Raw genomic sequence first — 18,691 nt, forward strand, 5'->3', positions numbered from 1 at the left:
ATCTAAAATTGTCCAGAAGAGTTTTAAATATGTGAGTCTAAAACAGAGAGGAAGAATCTCAACACATCAGGAATGGTCTTAAACACACCAGGAAAGTTCTCGAACAAGTCTGCAAGAGTCTCAAATCAGCATGGGTCTCCAAGTTGTCAAAGTTTTAGATATATTGGGAAGGATCTCAGACAGACAGGAAGAGTCTTAAATATGTTGGGGATTGTCTCAAATGTATCAGGAAGCATGTCAAAGTCCTCAGGACTAGTCTCAAATACATCAGGATGGGTCTCAAGTCCATCAGGAGGTATCCCAATCAAATCAGGAACGATCTCAAATATGTCAGAAAGCTCTGACATGAAAAGATAGGTCTGAAACAAGTTAGGGATGGTCTCAAACATGTCGGGAAGAGTCTTGAACAAGTTAGGAAGGGTCCCATACAAATCAGGAAGGGTATCTAATTCATCAGACAGAGTCTGAAACAAGTCAGGAAGGGCTTAAATAAGTCAGAAAGAGTCTTAAAAAGTCAGACATCTTCTCAGATATGTCAGCAAGGGTCTTAGCTTAGACAAAGACAGTTCATTTCTAAGGAAATGATTTCACCCACTTGTGTATCATCACGATGATTCTGAGCCTCTAGCTGTATGCTCTGATGTGCTCAGAACTTCAGATAGGGCCAGAAACATGTGGCCATTCCATCCTCTCCATCCCCTCCCTCCCATATTTGCTTTATGGCCAGTTGATACAATGCCAGACTCTTCTGACATAACTTCCAGGTCATGGTCTAAGAGCCAGTATTTATTTCCTTCTCCATACATTTATATCACAGCTGTCAGCTGGGATCTTTTCAACAGCAAAATGACTCCAAGCTTAGAAGCACCTAAGGGTTTTTTTTTTTTAAGGCCTTTTGGTTTGTTTGTTTGGTCATTTGTTTTTTGATAAGCTATGCTAAAATTAATAGCACTTAACAATTCTGCACAAAGAAATTTAGTGAGCAAAAACTGCCATCAGTTTTTTGCTTTATAGGAAGCCAGGAGGGGGTCTTGTATAGAAATTAAACGGTGGCGTGCTTGTGATTGCAGTTTACATCCTCTTCCAGTGGAAAACAAACACAGTGTTCAGCATGGCTGGATTCCCCGCTTCCTTGTTTATAGAGGTGACTGGGTGTCTTTATCAATCATTTGTTTACTGTAAGTGTTCCAATTAGAAGCAAAGCTCTTTAGGTAAAATTCACATTGCCCAAGCTTGCCCCTAACTTTGCATTTATTAGCTCTAGGAAATATTTCTTACCCAAACTTTGTGTTTGTATAATGTGCAGTAAATGAAAACAAACAATCACCTCTCCTGGACAGTGTTTTAGCTAATATCAGAGAATACATGAGAGTCAGCAATTGTTGGTCAAAGGATAAGAGAAGAAATATGTGGAAAGCTGTTATGCCTCGGAACTAAAGAATTAAGGAGGGCTTCCCTGGTGGCACAGTGGTTGAGAGTCCGCCTGCCAATGCAGGGGACACGGGTTCGTGCCCCAGTCCGGGAAGATCCCACATGCCGCGGAGCGGCTGAGCCTGTGAGCCATGGCCGCTGAGCCTGTGCGTCCGGAGCCTGTGCTCCGCAACGGGAGAGGCCACAGCAGTGAGAGGCCTGCGTACCGCAAAAAAAAAAAAAAAAAAAAAAAAAGAATTAAGGAAAGAATACCTTGGAAGGGAATGCTAATATTTCCTCAAGTCTCCAGAATTATTGCCTGGGAGAACAGTATTGAATTACAATTTGTCAAATTAATAACCATAAAAATTAAAAATAGATGACCTAATTTGGTCTCATAAATTATTTTTGAGAACCACTGACTCATGCCAAGGTGTTTCTGCAGTGAAGACTTGGTCCTGCCCTGGTTTCTCCTCTCACTGGTGAGGGGCTAGCAGCTGCCTAGCCCCTCCGATTCCCCAGGCCCTGTCTTAGTCTGCAGAGAAGCAAGGAAAGTATCAGCCAGTGTGGTCCAATTACCTTCTAGAGACATATATGAGTACATTTTTTGGTGTGATTCTTGGAATCTATATTTTTATCTATGGACCAAGTACTGAGGAAACAGGAACACTTGGTGGTGGATTAAAGAGGGCTGCAAATTCTTTGCCCCTGTCCGCATTGAGAGGTAGAGTTTATTTCCCCTACCATTGTGTCTGAACAGGGCTTGCCACTCTTTAACCAACAGAATGTGGCAGAAGTGACCCTGTGCCAGTTGCACGCCCTGAGAACTGGCAGCTTCCTCTTCGCTCTTGGGCACTTCCTCCACCATCAAGTGAGAAGCCCGAGTGACATGGAGAGGCCATGCATAGATGCTGTGGACAACAGCCCTAGCTGAGCTTTCAGCCAACGGTTGACATCAACTGCTGGCCGTCTGTGTGAGTCGTCTTGGTTGTTCCAGCCCAGTTCAACCACCAGATGACTGTAGTCCCAGCTGACAGCAGACAGAGTAGAAGAAGCTCCCAGCTGATCCAAGTGAACCCACAATAGATAACTGAAACAATTAAGCATTAGCTGCCTCTGATATCTATGGAGCACGGCCAGCCACTGTGCCAAGTGCTGAGTGCTTTGTATTCTCTATCTTATTTAATCCCCCAAGCGACCCCAGGTGAGAGCTATTATTATGATGCCTGCTTGACCAGTGAAGAAATTGAGCTTTGAGCTTCAGAAATGTTAAGTATCTGACAAAGTTAGTGAATACTGGTGCTAGAACTCAAACTCAGGCTTGCAATAAACCGTAATGGAAAAGAATACGAAAATGAATATGTACACACACACACACACACACCCCGAATCACTTTGCTGTATACCAGAAACACAACACAACATTGTAAATCAACTATACTTCAATTAAAAACAAACAAACAAACCGCAGACCCAATTTCAAAGCGTGCCTCTCTGCTGTCCAAATGATCTGCTTTAGTCAGATTAGGCAAGAAGGAATTCCCATAAACTTTACTAGGCAAAAAACATACGGATTTATATGGAAAAAACATACTCAAGCCTCAACTCAATGCTCCAAAGAACACACACACACACACACACACACACACACACACACACAAGGGGTATGGCTAAAGGACATATATACTAGTACGACAGTGTATGAACCACCATGTACCCATCACGTGGTTTCAACAGTTACGAACAGATGACCAATCTTGTTTCATCTACATTCCCAACTACGTTTTTCACCCCACCATGACATTATCTTAAAGCAAATCCCAGACATTATGTCTTCTCGTCTGTAAATATTTAAGTATGTATCTCTAAAGATAAAAACTTTTTCCCCCAAGCATAACCCTTATCACAGCTAAAAAATATTGACAGTTTAAAAATATCATTTATATCCAGTCAGTGTTCAAAATCTTCCACATTATCTCATAGTTATTTGTTTTAATAGTTGGTTTCTTCAAACGAGGAACCAGACAGCGTCCCTCATTGCATGTGGTTAATGTATCTCAAGTCTTTTTGATAGGTTACTCCTTCCTCTTATATTGTTGCTATTTGTTTGCAGAAAAAAATGGACACATCTGCTCTGGCAAATTTCCCACAGTCAGTATTTGGCCGATTGTATCCATGTCTCCAGTGTCATTTAATATGTTCCTTTAAACCCTGTGTTTCCTATAAAGTGGCAGTTAGGTTTACAGGCTTGATCAAATTCAGGTTTGATTTTACTGGCAAGAATACTTCATAGTATCCAGTCTTATATTTAGGTCTTTAATCCATTTTGAGTTTATTTTTTTGTATGGTGTTAGAGAATGTTCTAATAAATGAACTTACATACAAAACAGAAATAGACCCACAGACATAGGAAACAAACTTATGGTTACCAAAGGGGAAAGGGTGAGGGAGGGATAAATTAGGAGTTTGGGATTAGCATATGCACACTACTATGTATAAAATAGGTAACCAAAAAGGACTTACTGTACAGCACAAGAAACTACACTCAATATTTTGTAATAACCGATAAGGAAAACAAATCTGGAAAAAAAATATGTGAATCACTTTGCTGTACACCTGAAACACACAACATTGTAAATCAACTATATTTCAATTAAAAAATATATTTTGTAAGTAGTACTGTGTACTTCCTTTTGCACCATATCAGGAGGCCTGTGACGTCTGGCTGTCCCATTTTTAGTGATGCTAAGATTAATCATCAGATTCTGGTGCTGTTAGTCCCTCTTTTAAAGTTTCGATCAGCCTTTCACCTGATGGAAAACATTGCCTTGATCCATTATTTCATTAGGGCTTACAAATTTGTGAGCTTCTAATTGTCATTTCTTCTGCCTTTATTAGTGGGAATTTTTCTGTAATAAAGAACTTTCTTTTATCAACTGTTTGGATACCCTGAAGTACAGTTCATATAAGAAAGGCAGAATAATTCGTTATTCGTTACCTTTATTCACCAATATTGTCTAAAGATGACCAAAGAGCTTTTTAGAAAAATCATTACGAGCCTATGGATTTTTAGCATATGTCATGTATTTCAATTCATTACATTCATTTTTTAATTCCTCACTTTTAACCATTTCATTGAGATTATAATTCACATACCATACAATTCACCCATTTAAAATGCACAATTCAATGGTTTTTAGTGTATTCACAGAGTTGTGCAATCATTACCATAATACAATTTTAGAACATTTTCATTCTGCCAAAAAAGAAACCCTATACCCGTTAGCAGTTGCTCCCCAGCCTGCCTAAGGCTGCAACAACCCTACGCAACCACTGATCTACTTTCTGTTTCTATTGATTTGCCTATTCTCGACATTTCCTTTAAATGGAATTGCACCACATGTAGCCTTTGGCTTCCTTCCCTGAGTATAATGTTTTCAAGGTTAATCCATGCTGTCGCATGTGTCAGTACATTTTAGCACCAAAATATATTCCATTGTATGGATGAACCACATTTGTTTACTCGTCATCAGTTGATGGACCTTTGGGTTTGTAGAGGGTTGAATGGTGGCCTCCAAAAAGATATGGCCATCTCTTAACCCCTGAAACCTGTGAACATGACCTTATTTGGAAAAAGCTTCTTTGCAGATGTAATTAAGTTAGGGATCTCAAGATGAGATCATCCTAGTGTGCCCTAAATCCAGTGACAAATATCCTTATAAGAGACACATAGAGGGGAGAGAGAGAGAGAGAGAGAAGGAGGAGACATGTAAAGATCAAGGCAGAGATTGGATTGATGGGGTCACAATAAGCCAAGGAACCACTGGAGACACCAACAGCTGAAAGAGGCAAGGAAGGATTCTGCCCTAGAAACTTCAGAGGGAGCACAGCCCTACCAGCACTTTGATTTCAGACTTCTGGCTTCCAGAACTGAGAGAATAAATTTCTGTTGTTTTTAGCTGCCCTGCAGCCTTAGGAAACAAATACAAGGTTATTTTCACTTTTTGGCTGTTATGAATAATGTTGCAATGAACATTCACATACAAGTTTTTGTGCAGACGTATGTTTTCATTTCTCTTGGGTATATACCTAGGAGTGGAATTGCTGGATCATATGGTAACTGTATGTTTAACATTTTGAGCAACTACCAAATTGTTTTCCAAAGCAGCTGCACCATTTTACATTCCCACCAACAACATATAAGGGTCTCAATTTCTCCACATCGTCACCAACACTTATTATCATGTGTATTTTTGATTATAGCTAGCCTGTTGGGTGGAAAGTGGTATCTCATTGTGGTTTTGATTTGCATTTTTCTAATGACTAATGATATTGAGCATCTTTTCACGTTCTTCCCCCACCCCAGTTTTGAGGTATCTTTTCACATTTTTAGTGGCGTGTACATCTTCTTTTGAGAAATGTCTACTCAGATCCTCTAGAGTTTGGACATTTCTGGCCACCACTGGCTTCGATATGGCTGCCCCCAGGGAAAGGCGAGGCTAGTGTGAAAGTGCAGACCCTAACTCCCTCCTTGCACGGATAGTAGTGCAGCGTTCAAGAGATGGAAGGTGCAAGTGTCTGAGCAAAGTGGGCCTCAGCTGGAAAGGCAGTGTGGACGAGGATGTGGTAGAGCTTGTGCAGCCCTTGACTGGGCGAGAACAGTTTTTCACTGCCAGTTCCTGCGCTGGCTGCATCATCCTCCTAGACGGGGGTATAAATGGTTTTGAGGTTCAGAAACAAAACCGTTGCTGGCTACTGGTTACCCACAAACTGTACGTGAAAGATGACGTGATTGTAGCCCTAAAGAAAGCGAATGGTGGTGCCGTTTTGAAATTTGAACCACTTGTTCTTCATGTGCAGCGTCAACAGTTGCAGGATGCACAGATTCTGGTAAAATTTTGTGATTGTACTTGAATTTATAGCATTCAGTGGCAATAGATTCTGCTTTCAGGAACTCTGGCATAATAGTGGGAAAGAGAGGAAAGACTGTGTTGGCTGTCCAGAGCACACATGGCTTAGAAGTTCCATTAAGCCATAAAGGAAAACTGATGGTGACAGAGGAATATACTGACTTCCTGTTAAAGATAAACAAATCAAAAAATGGAGGAAAGCAAGAAGAGAATTGAAAGGTTTTCTGCCTATAACATGCTTTGTAAAAAGAAACTATTTCTACTACCTCACATCCCAAAGAGAAAATCAAAGAGAAAAATAACTCATCATATACTCATAAGAAAAAAAGAAACCCAGAAAAAGAACATGGCAAATGTATTACTGAAGGAAGTGATAAATAACTTGAAAATGATGAGCACGATGATCCAGGAATCAGGGTGTAACTGTCTTCCCTGATGACTGCTGAGATTTGGTTCCAACGTGTCTTGGTAGAATAATGTTTCTAATAGATTTTATAAAGTTGCTCTATATAAGAGTATTTTAGTCTGTTGAGTGTATCAGCCTGTCAGAAAAGCAAGATTTAATTTTTTCCTATATCTTAGAGAAACCCTTAGCTTTAAAAAATACCTGTGTATAATATTTGCTCTTAAATACCATCTTTTTTAGTCACATAGTCATTGAAAACATAAAATTATGATTTTTAATGCCAAAAAAAAGATCCTCTGCTCATTTTTAGGTTGGGTTGTCTTTTTATTATTGAGTTTTAAGAGTTTCTTTTTTTTAAAAACATATTCTGGATATAAGTCCCTTCTTAAGGATATATTTGCAAAATTTCCTTCTGTCCTTTGTCTTCTCACTTTCTTGATAGTATTGTTTGCAGCACAAAAGATTTTAGTTTTGGTATTGTTTAATTTCTCTCTTCTGTTGTTGTTGCTTGTGCTTTTGGTGTTGTATCTAAGAATCCATTGCCTAACCCTAGGTCATGAAGATTTACTCCTATATTTTCTTCTACGAGTTTTACAGATTAAACTCTTACATTTAGGTCTTTAATCCATTTTCAATTAATTTTTGGTGTATGTTGTGAGGTAAGTGTCCAACTTCATCCTTTTGCAAGTGGATATCTAGATGTCCCAGCACCACTTCTTTTTAAAAAATTTTTAAAAAATTTTATTGAAGTATAGTTGATTTACAATGTTTCAGGTGCACAGCAAAGTGATTCAGATATATATATTCTTTTTCAGATTCTTTTCCATTATAGGTTATTATAAGATATTGAATGTAGTTCCCTGTTGTTTCCAGACATTGAGTACAGTTCCCTGCTGTTTATCTATTTTATATATCTGTAAATCCCAAATTCAAAATTTATCCCTCCCCCCTTTCCTCATTGGTAACCATAAGTTTGTTTTCTATGTCTATGAGTCTATTTCTGTTTTGTAAATAAGTTCATTAGTATCATTTTTTAACATTCCACATATAAGTGATTTCATATGGTATTTGTCTTTGACTTACTTCACTTAGTATGATAACCTCTAGGGCCATCCATGTTGCAGCAAATGGCATTATTTCATTCTTTTTTGTAGCTGAGTAATATTCCACTCTATATATGTATCACATCTTCTTTATCCATTCTTCTGTCAATGGACATTTAGGTTGCTTCCATGTCTTTGCTATTGTAAATAGTACTGCTATGAACACGGGGGCCAGCACCATTTCTTGAAAAGACTCTTCATTTCCCATTAAATAGTCTTGGCATGCTTGTTGAAAATTGTTTGACTGTAAGTGAATGGGTTTATTTCTGGATTCTCAGTTCTATTGCATTGATCTATATGTCTGTCTTTATTCCAGTGTCACACTGTCTTGATTATAAGTTTTGTAGTAAGTTTTGAAATCAGGAAATGTGAGTCTTCCAACTTTGTTCTTCTTTTTCAAGGTTTTGGCTATTGTGGGTCTCTTGCATTTCCATATGAATTTTAGGATTAGCTTGTCAATTACTGCAAAAAAGCAAGCTGGGATTTTGATAGGTATCGCACTGGATCTGTAGATCACTTTGGGAAGTATTACTACCTTAACCATAAACATGTGATAAGTTTTCATTTATTTAAATCTTTAATCTTTCAACAATGTTGTGTAATTTTCAGTGTATAAGTTTTACACTTCTTTTGTTAAATTTATTCCTAAGTATTATTTGATGCTGTCATAAATGGAATTGTTTATTTTCAGAGTGTTTATTGCTAGTGTATAGACGTACGGTTGGTTTTTGTTTATTGATCTTGTATCCTGCAATCTTGCTGAACTATTAGTTCTAATAGTTTTTTAGGGGATTTCTGAGGATTTTCTATTTACGAGATCATGTCATGTGCAAATAGAGATATTTTTACTTTTTCCTTTCCTGGCTCTTATTTCTTTTTCTTGCCAAATTGTCCTGGATGGAACCTCCAGTACAATGTTGAATGGAAGTGTTAGGAGCAGACCTTCTTATCTTATTCCTGACTTTAGGATCATTGTTCTTTTTAATGTTCAAATTGTTCCATCTTTAGCAAGTAGAACCCCTTAAAATTGATTACTGTGCCCTTTTGACATCAATAATATTTGATAGCTTCCATGTTTTCTGTTTTAATAGCTTATCTTGTATATATCCTGGTCCAGGGAGTCCTAGTTATTTTTACTGGGTAAAGTATATATATCATACACACTAATAGTTTCAAAAAAGCAATAGTAGAATCATCACTAAAGGTTTAAGATTTTCTAAAATTTCTTTTTTCTGGAGGATATATCCCACAAGAGATGTACAGTCAACACTATATATTTTAAATTATTTGACATAATTTAAAAAATTTAATTGAGGTATAATTGACATATAACATTATATATGTTTCAGATGTACAGATTTGATATTTGTATGTATTGTGAAATGACCATCACAATAAGTCTCGTTAACATCTGCCACCATACATAGTTACAAACCTTTTTTTTCTTGTGATGAGGGCTTTTAAGATCTGCTCTCTTGGCAACTTTCAAACATGCTATACAGTATTATTAACTGTAGTCACCATGTTTTACGTTACATCCCCATGATTTAATTATTTTATAGCTGGAAGTTTGTACCTTTTGACACCCTTCACGCACTTCTCTCACCCCTAGCCTCCATCCCCCACCTCTGGCAATCACCAGTCTCTTATCTGTATTTATGAGCTTGGTTTGTTGTTGTGTTGTTTCTAAATTCCACATGTAAGTGAGATCATACGGTGTTCGGCTTTCTCTGTCTGATTTATTTCACTTAGTATAATGCCCTCTAGGTCCATCCATATTGTTGCAAATAGCAGGATTTCGTTCTCTTTTTATGGCTAAATAGTATTCCATTGTGTGTGTGTGTGTGTGTGTGTGTGTGTGTGTGTGTGTGTGTGTGATCAACACACATACAACATTAACTTCTGATCAACTGGCTATTCATCAGAGATTCCCATGACCCGCTCCTTAGGTTTGATTAATTTGTTAGAACAGCTCACAGAACTCAGGAAACCTGTTCACTCACTAGATTACAGGTTTACTACAAAGGATATTAAAGGATATGAATCAACAGTCAGATAAAGAAATACACAGGACGAGGTCCTGACCAAGGGAGCTTCTGTCCTCGTGGAGTTTGGGGCCCAGCGTGGGGCACATGGAAGCATTCTGGTTGCCCAACCTGGAAGCTCTCCAAACCCCCTCCTTTTGGGGTTTTTTTGGAAGCTTCATTAGATACGCATGATTGATTAACGCATTGGCTATTGGCAGTTGAGTCAGCATCCAGCCCCTCTCCCCTGCCCGGAAATCAGGTGGTGGGACTGAAAGTTCCACCCCCTCTATTCTTGGTTGGCTTCCCTAGTAGCCCCCATCTTCAGGTGCTCTCCAAAGTCACCTCATTAACATGAACCCAGTTGTGGTAGAAAGGGGCTTGTTGTGAATAACAAGACACCCATTGCACCTTAATGTCTCTGAAGGAAACTGAGGGCAAGAGAACGAATATTTTAATGAAAGATGTTCCTATTGTTCTTATTGCTCAGGAAATTCCAAGGGTTTGGGTAACTATGAGCGAGGAACTGTGGATGAAGACCAAATGTATGTGAGAAATGTATTTTGGTCATCTGAATGACCAAATTGCTATATTTCTTCTAAATCATAGTATTGTAGAAACCAACATCAAGTCTAAACTCTTCAAGATGGTCTGTGTGCTCCCTCACCAAAGCCATAGCATAGCAAAGGTACAGCAGCACATAACCCAGCACCACAAATTTGCTCACGCGGACTTTTCCTTTGTCAAAAAATACAACGATTGGGGCTTCCGTGGTGGCGCAGTGGTTGAGAGTCCACCTGCTGATGCAGGGGACGCGGGTTCGTGTCCTGGTCTGGGAGGATCCCACATGCTGCGGAGCGACTGGGCTCATGAGCCATGGCCACTGGACCTGCGCGTCCCAAGCCTGTGCTCCTCAACGGGAGAGGCCACAACAGTGAGAGGCCCGCGTACCGCAAAAAAGAAAAAATACAGAACAAAACAAAAACAAACAAAAACTACAACGATTGGCTGAATTAAAGTTCCTCTTTTCCTTATATATCGGTCAATGATTTCAGATTTAAGTGGCTTAATCATTACCTTAGGAAACCTAACATTTCTGGCATTTTTCTTTAGGATAATTCATACGTAAAATTTAAACTTTCCCTTCCTTGGTCAATGTATCAGTTAGGATTAGATTCCACAGCATGTAATAGAAACCCAGAATACAGTGGCTTAAACATGATAGGGGTTTATTTTTTTTTCTCCCATGAAGGGAGTTCCGGAGTAGGCATCCAGGGCTGATATGGCAGCTCTACACACATCTAGGACCCAGGACCCTTCTTTCTGCTCCCCTATATTTGGTGCATGGCTCCCAACATCAAGATTGCTTCACAGTCCCTGATGGCTGTTGCAACTCAGCCATTATATATACACATTCAAGGCCATAGGCAGGAGGAAAGGGCAAGGGCAAAAGGTTAAATCACTTGCATTAGTCAGTTTTCTTTACAAAGCTTTCTCAGAAGTCTCACGCAATGACTTTTGCTTTCACCCTATCAGCCATCAATATCTGCAGGGAAAGCTGGAAAAGTATTGTTTTAAAGCTAAGCGCATTGCCACCCCCAATAATATAGGGTTTCTGTTCATAACAAAGAAAGGGAGAATGAACAGTGGATAGGTAACTAGCAATCTGTGTCACAGTCTGTCAACCTCAAGAATTGTAATTTTGTGAATTGCTTGTAGCACATTCTGAACACTGCCACTTTAAGACAACAGGACCCTTCCATAGGGTCCCATCACAGGGGAGGACTTTCCACAGCACTTTGTCCAAAGCCATCCTGGTTGCATCCTATTTTCTGCTACCTTGCTTCTTGCCGGCGCTGTGACCCTACTGCCTCTTCTCTTGCTTGGATTTGGTGACTCACACACTGATGCCACTCTGGGCTCCTGCTTGTGCCACTCAGCCTGCTGACCCTCCCCTCATTTCTGATCTTAACTCCTATCCCATTTCCAATTTTACCATTCCCAGGTGGTCCCTGACCCCTTCAAACATCCAGCCTTTCATAAGAAATAAGTTCCAGTCCTAATGGCTGACAGTTACCATATCCATCTATGTGTTTATCTATGAAATCGTAGCCCCCAAATGTTGTGGAATTTTTAATAACTAAGGGTAAATTGCTTCGTGGAAAGAGCACCAAACTAGCAGGCAGGAAACTTGGGTTCTACACCTTCATTCTTAATTCTTCAACCAATAGTTTTTTGAGCAATTACTTTGTGTTAGTCACTGACCCAGCTCTGCTACTAATTCAGTGTGAGGGCTGGGGGATGTCACTTCACCTCTTTTTTTCTTTCCTGGACTAAATGAACTTGAAGGCTCTTTTAGCTTGTGCTCTTCTAGAAGCGGACCCTGAGACGAGGATTTAGAGGAGTTGTGGTCAGATGTTTTGTAGCACGTCCTCCAATGGGGATGTGTTTGGTGTTTTTTCTCATGATTAGACTGGAGTTACAGGTTTTGGGGAGAAAGACCATAGAGGTAAAGTGCAGTTCTCATTACATCATATCACGTGTACAAACTATCAACATGACATCACTATTAGTGTTGACCTTGACCACCAGGCTGATATAGTGTTTGTCAGATTTCTCTACCATAAAGCTGCTCCTTCCTCCCGCCCTGCCCTGCCTTTCCATACTCTTCTCTTTGTAAGGACATTACTATATACCGCCGACACTTCAGGAGTTGGGAGATACACTCTACCTCCTAAAGGGCGGAGTATCTACATAAATTACTTGGAATTCTTCTGCACAGGGACATTTGTCTCTTCTTCCCCACTTACCTATTTATCTATTCAATCATTTATATCATGAGCATGAACTCATGAATATATGGGTTATAATCCAATAGTACTTTATTTTGTTACTCGAATTGTTCTAGCTTTGGCTACTGGGAGCTCTTTCAGTTCTTAGTTCCTTGACCAGGGATCGAACCTGTGCCCCTGCAGTGGAAGCACAGTCTTAACCGCTGGACTGCCAGGGAAGTCCCTGACTCCTTGTCCTTTAGCCATACCCCTTGTGTGTGTGTGTGTGTGTGTGTGTGTGTGTGTGTGTGTGTGTGTTCAGCGCTACCTTACCTTCTGGCACTACAAGATGCTCTAGGCTTATTTTGTATATCCCCTGCCCCAGCTCTAGAATCAGCCATTTCTGCAAAGAGCCTGGGTGCCTTCTTTTTTTTTTAAATTAGAAAATGGTATTAGAAACCAATATCTAGGCACTAGGTGTGTTCATTGTTACTAGTTCATCATTGCTTCTTAGCATTCTCAGCTGATGGAGTAAGGAAACGTGTGTATACTAACCAATGTATATCTACATATCTATAAATAGTTCTATATGTATTCATCTATATCGATATTAAGCTAAACATATCTCCATACTGATGTCTCCAAGTTTAATCCAGTACCAAAAGGATTATTCTAGCCTTCTTCTCTTGCTTGTCTGGAACCTTCCCCTCTAACGGCGAGAAACCTGGCTTCCAGGATCTACCATCTATTTGCTTAATTGCTCATGTCCAGGATACACGTACAGCAGCATTAGAATTGTTAACCTCTACCCTCCATGGGAAAACACTTTATCAACCGGAATGTGCTGCTTATACACAGTTTCTTTTGTTTTTAGTCTTATAGTATCTACTCCTTTCCAAAGTTACTTAGCAACTTACCTTTTTTCCCACCCCCCTCAGTGCAGTTATTTCATACATTTGTAATGTAGTTAGATTCTTTTGTCACAGTCTGTATTCCATCTAGGGATCCCTAGACCTCCTAAATGAGTTTTTTTTTTTTTACATCTTTATTGGAGTATAATTGCTTTACAATGGTGTGTCAGTTTCTGCTTTATAAAAAAGTGAATCAGTTATACATATATACATGTTCCCATATTTCTTCCCTCTTGTGTCTCCCTCCCTCCCACCCCTCCAGGCGGTCACAAAGCACTGAGCTGATCTCCCTGTGCTATGCGGCTGCTTCCCACTAGCTATCTACCTTACGTTTGGTAGTGTATAGATGTCCATGCCTCTCTCGCGCTTTGTCACAGCTTACCCTTCCCCCTCCCCATATCCTCAAGTCCATTCTCTAGTAGGTCTGTGTCTTTATTCCTGTCTTACCCCTAGGTTCTTCATGACATTTTTTCCCCTTAAATTCCATATATATGCGTTAGCATACGGTATTTGTCCTTCTCTTTCTGACTTACTTCACTCTGTATGACAGACTCTAGGTCTATCCACCTCATTACAAATAGCTCAATTTCGTTTCTTTTTATGACTGAGTAATATTCCATTGTATATATGTGCCACATCTTCTTTATCCATTCATCCGATGATGGACACTTAGGTTGTTTCCATCTCCGGGCTATTGTAAATAGAGCTGCAATGAACATTTTGGTACATGACTCTTTTGGAATTATGGTTTTCTCAGGGTATATGCCCAGTAGTGGGATTGCTGGGTCATATGGTAGTTCTATTTGTAGTTTTTTAAGGAACTTCCATACTGTTCTCCATAGTGGCTGTACCAATTTACATTCCCACCAGCAGTGCAAGAGGGTTCCCTTTTCTCCACACCCTCTCCAGCATTTATTGTTTCTAGATTTTTTGATGGCCATTCTGACAGGTGTGAGATGATATCTCATTGTAGTTTTGATTTGCATTTCTCTAATGATTAATGAAGTTGAGCATTCTTTCATGTGTTTGTTGGCAGTCTGTATATCTTCTTTGGAGAAATGTCTGTTTAGGTCTTCTGCCCATTTTGGGATTGGGTTGTTTGTTTTTCTGTTATTGAGCTGCTTATAAATTTTGGAGATTAATCCTTTGTCAGTTGCTTCATTTGCAAATATTTTCTCCCATTCTGAGGGTTGTCTTTTCGTCTTGTTTATGGTTTCCTTTGCTGTGCAAAAGCTTTGAAGTTTCATTAGGTCTCATTTGTTTATTTTTGTTTTTATTTCCATTTCTCTAGGAGGTGGATCAAAAAGGATCTTGCTGTGATTTATGTCATAGAGTGTTCTGCCTATGTTTTCCTCTAAGAGATTGATAGTTTCTGGCTTTACATTTAGGTCTTTAATCCATTTTGAGCTTATTTTTGTGTATGCTGTTAGGGAGTGATCTAATCTCATACTTTTACATGTACCTGTCCAGTTTTCTCAGCACCACTTATTGAAGAGGCTGTCCTTTCTCCCCTGTACATTCCTGCCTCCTTTATCAAAGATAAGGTGACCATATGTGCGTGGGTTTATCTCTGGGCTTTCTATCCTGTTCCATTGATCTATCTTTCTGTTTTTGTGCCAGTACCGTACTGTCTTGATTACTGTGGCTTTGTAGTATAGTCTGAAGTCAGGGAGCCTGATTCCTCCAGCTCCGTTTTTCGTTCTCAAGATTGCTTTGGCTATTCGGGGTCTTTTGTGTTTCCATACAAATTGTGAAATATTTTGTTCTAGTTCTGTGAAAAATGCCAGTGGTAGTTTGATAGGGATTGCATTGAATCTCTAGATTGCTTTGGGTAGTAGAGTCATTTTCACAATGTTGATTCTTCTAATCCAAGAACATGGTATATCTCTCCATCTATTTGTATCATCTTTAATTTCTTTCATCAGTGTCTTATAATTTTCTGCATACAGGTCTTTTGTCTCCTTAGGTAGGTTTATTCCTAGGTATTTTATTCTTTTTGTTGCAATGTAAATGGGAGTGTTTTCTTGATTTCACTTTCAGATTTTTCATCATTAGTGTATAGGAATGCCAGAGATTTCTGTCCATTAATTTTGTATCCTGCTACTTTACCAAATTCATTGATTAGCTCTAGTAGTTTTCTGGTAGCATCTTTAGGATTCTCTATGTATAGTATCATGTCATTTGCAAACAGTGACAGCTTTACTTCTTCTTTTCCGATTTGGATTCCTTTTATTTCCTTTTCTTCTCTGATTGCTGTGGCTAAAACTTCCAAAACTATGTCGAATAAGAGTGGTGAGAGTGGGCAACCTTGTCTTGTTCTGATCTTAGTGGAAATGGTTTCAGTTTTTCACCATTGAGGATGATGTTGGCTGTGGGTTTGTCATATATGGCCTTTATTATGTTGAGGAAAGTTCCCCCTATGCCTCCTTTCTGCAGGGTATTTATCATAAATTGGTGTTGAATTTTTTCGAAAGCTTTCTCTGCATCTATTGAGATAAGCTCCCTCTGTAAGCTGTAAAGTTCTATGGGTTTTTTTTTTTTTGAGAATTTGTCATAAGATTTATTTACCCAGATGGGAAATGTTTTTACAGAGGTATTCATCATAATCTTGTTTGTAAGAGCAAAACATTGTTGAAAAAAATATCCAGTAATAGCAAAACAGATTTTGATGCATTTATGTAATGGAAAATTATGCAGATAAATATATGGAACGCTTCACAAATTTGCGTGTCATTCTTGCACAGGGGCCATGATAATCTTCTCTGTATCGTTCCAATTTTAGTATATGTGCTGCCGAAGCAAGCACAGTTCTATTGCTTTTGACAAATGCATAGCACCATGTATCTGCCAGTATACTATCACACAGAATAGTTTCACTGACGTAAAAATCCCCTGTACTTCACTTGTTCAACCCTCCCCCTTCCTCAAACCCCTGGCAACTGCTGATCTACTTACTATCTCTACAGTTTTGCCTTCTCCAGAATGTTATATAAATGGAACCATACAGTATGTAGCCTTTTCAGACTGGGTACTTGAACTTAGCAATATGCATTTAAGATTCATCCATATTTTTTGCGTGGTTTGATAGCACATTCCTTTTTATCACTGAAGGACCTCTTGGTTGCCCCACTTTTTGGTGATTATAAATAAAGCTGCTATTAACATTCGCATGCAGGTTTTTGTGTTTTTTTTTGCGGTACGCGGGCCTCTCACTGTTGTGGCCTCTCCCGTTGCGGAGCACAGGCTCCGGACGCGCAGGCTCAGTGGCCATGGCTCACGGGCCCAGCTGCTCCGCGGCATGTGGGATCTTCCCGGACCCGGGCACGAACCCACGTCCCCTGCATCGGCAGGCAGACTCTCAACCACTGCACCACCAGGGAAGCCCCGCATGCAGGTTTTTATGTGGACGTAACTTTTAAATCAGTTGGGTAAATACCTAGAAGCACAATTGCTGTATTGTGTGGTAAGACTACGTTTAGCTCTATAAGAAATTGCCCAATAGTCTTCCAAAGTGGCTAGAATTTCTGTTGTTCCACATCCTTGCCAGCAATTGGTGTTGACATGTTTGTGGATTTTAGGATTCTGATAGGTGTTTATTGGTATCCTACTTTTAAATATAATCTTTGGTAGATTCTTTGGCATTATTTCTCCTACTCTGACATTTTATATTACCTTCCCCTTGGGGACTTACATCTGGGCTTTTTGGTATTGTTTATGTCATAAGCTCCTCACTTTCTCCACATTTCTCGGTAGAAAAAGAGCTAGCTGCAGCCTTGGAGACAGCTTTAAGTGCATTGCTGATACGGATGCTGTATCATTGCTCGGTAATGAATTGAGGTGTCTAAAACTAGTACTTCCTCACTCACATCCTTCAGACAGCACAGTTCTGAAGGTGTAATTCCAAGTTTTTGCTGGTAATTGACTGGCCTGAGCTATGATGACCAGAGAACAGAATTGCTCCAGGAACTAAAATACGGTTGGCGTAAAACAACTTCTGAGCCCTTTCCTCTTCATTTCTGCCAGGAATTGAAAACTCTGTCTTGACCCAAATTCATGATACAAGTCAATAGCCCCCTGCCCACATGTAGCTGGGCAAACGCTTGGTGTGTAGGCGAACTCTGAGGCCTCACCACTTCTCCTGTCGTCTTTCTTTCTGACCAGCTGTCCACATCCACATGGCAGTCTGGGTACCACTTAGTTATATTTTTATTTTAAGATAAAACACAGAAATGCACACAAAACCAATGTATAGATTAGTGACTTATCATAAGGTCACACCTTCATAACTACCATCCAGGTGAAGAAGTAGTACTTTGCCAGCCGCTCCATGCCCACGATCCTGATTTTTATAGTAATACTTTCCTCACGCTTCTTTATGGCTTCATTATGCAAGTGTGCATCCTTAGACATTCTAGTTTAGACTTGCTCATTAAAAAATTATTGATTCATCTTTTAAACCTCTTTTAACCTACAGGTCCCTTCTTCATCGCTTTCTTTTCCTTATGTGTTACCTATTGAAGAACATGGACAATTTGACCTATAGAGTTTCCCACAATTTGAATTTTGTTGATGACACATTCATGGTGCATTTCAACATGTATCCTGTCCCCAACTTTTCTTAAAAATAGTCCTGGATTCAGAGGTTTGACCAGACTTAAACTGGATTTCTTTTGCAAGACTATAAGCAGTGCTGAGGTCTTTCATCAGGAGATACACAGCTTCTGATCGTGTCTCTTTTTGCAACATTAGCACCTGTTGATTCTCATTGTCTGAATCAGTTACTTCATTGAGAGTTGCAAAATAGTGATAATCTAATTCTGTCATTTTATTTGCATTTATTAGTTGGTTGGAATAACTTTACAAAGAAATGCTTCCATGATGTACTGTTTGGTTACCTAGTGGTACAGTTTCTATAGGAAAAGCAGGATATACATTTGATTCTTTCCCTTTATTTTTCAGATGATTTTTAAATTTCATTTTTAGTTTCCAGATGGTGAATTTATTCCCTGATATCCTCCAAAGAGGCTAGTTTTAAAATATCACTATAAATTAAAATATTTAAACATACTTTATGGGTTTTAATCCATTACATTAAAAAAATTGTGGTCAAGTACACATAACATAAAATTTACCATTTTAGCCATGGTTAAGTGTAC

General features: G+C 39.2%; 1 non-coding gene and 1 pseudogene across 1 annotated transcript; one reads left to right on the forward strand and one right to left on the reverse strand.

Moving 5' to 3' along the window:
* The first annotated feature begins 272 nt into the window (after nt 1-272).
* Nucleotides 273-6,766, forward strand: LOC115841222 (tRNA wybutosine-synthesizing protein 3 homolog; annotated as a pseudogene).
* A 9,468-nt stretch (nt 6,767-16,234) lies between these two features.
* On the reverse strand, nt 16,235-16,341 carry LOC115841234 (U6 spliceosomal RNA). Its single transcript, XR_004034761.1, has one exon. It is a non-coding gene; the product is annotated as a U6 spliceosomal RNA (small nuclear RNA).
* Between the last annotated feature and the right edge of the window lie 2,350 nt (nt 16,342-18,691).

Source organism: Globicephala melas, chromosome X, assembly GCF_963455315.2.
Source record: "Globicephala melas chromosome X, mGloMel1.2, whole genome shotgun sequence".
Lineage (NCBI taxonomy): Eukaryota > Metazoa > Chordata > Mammalia > Artiodactyla > Delphinidae > Globicephala > Globicephala melas.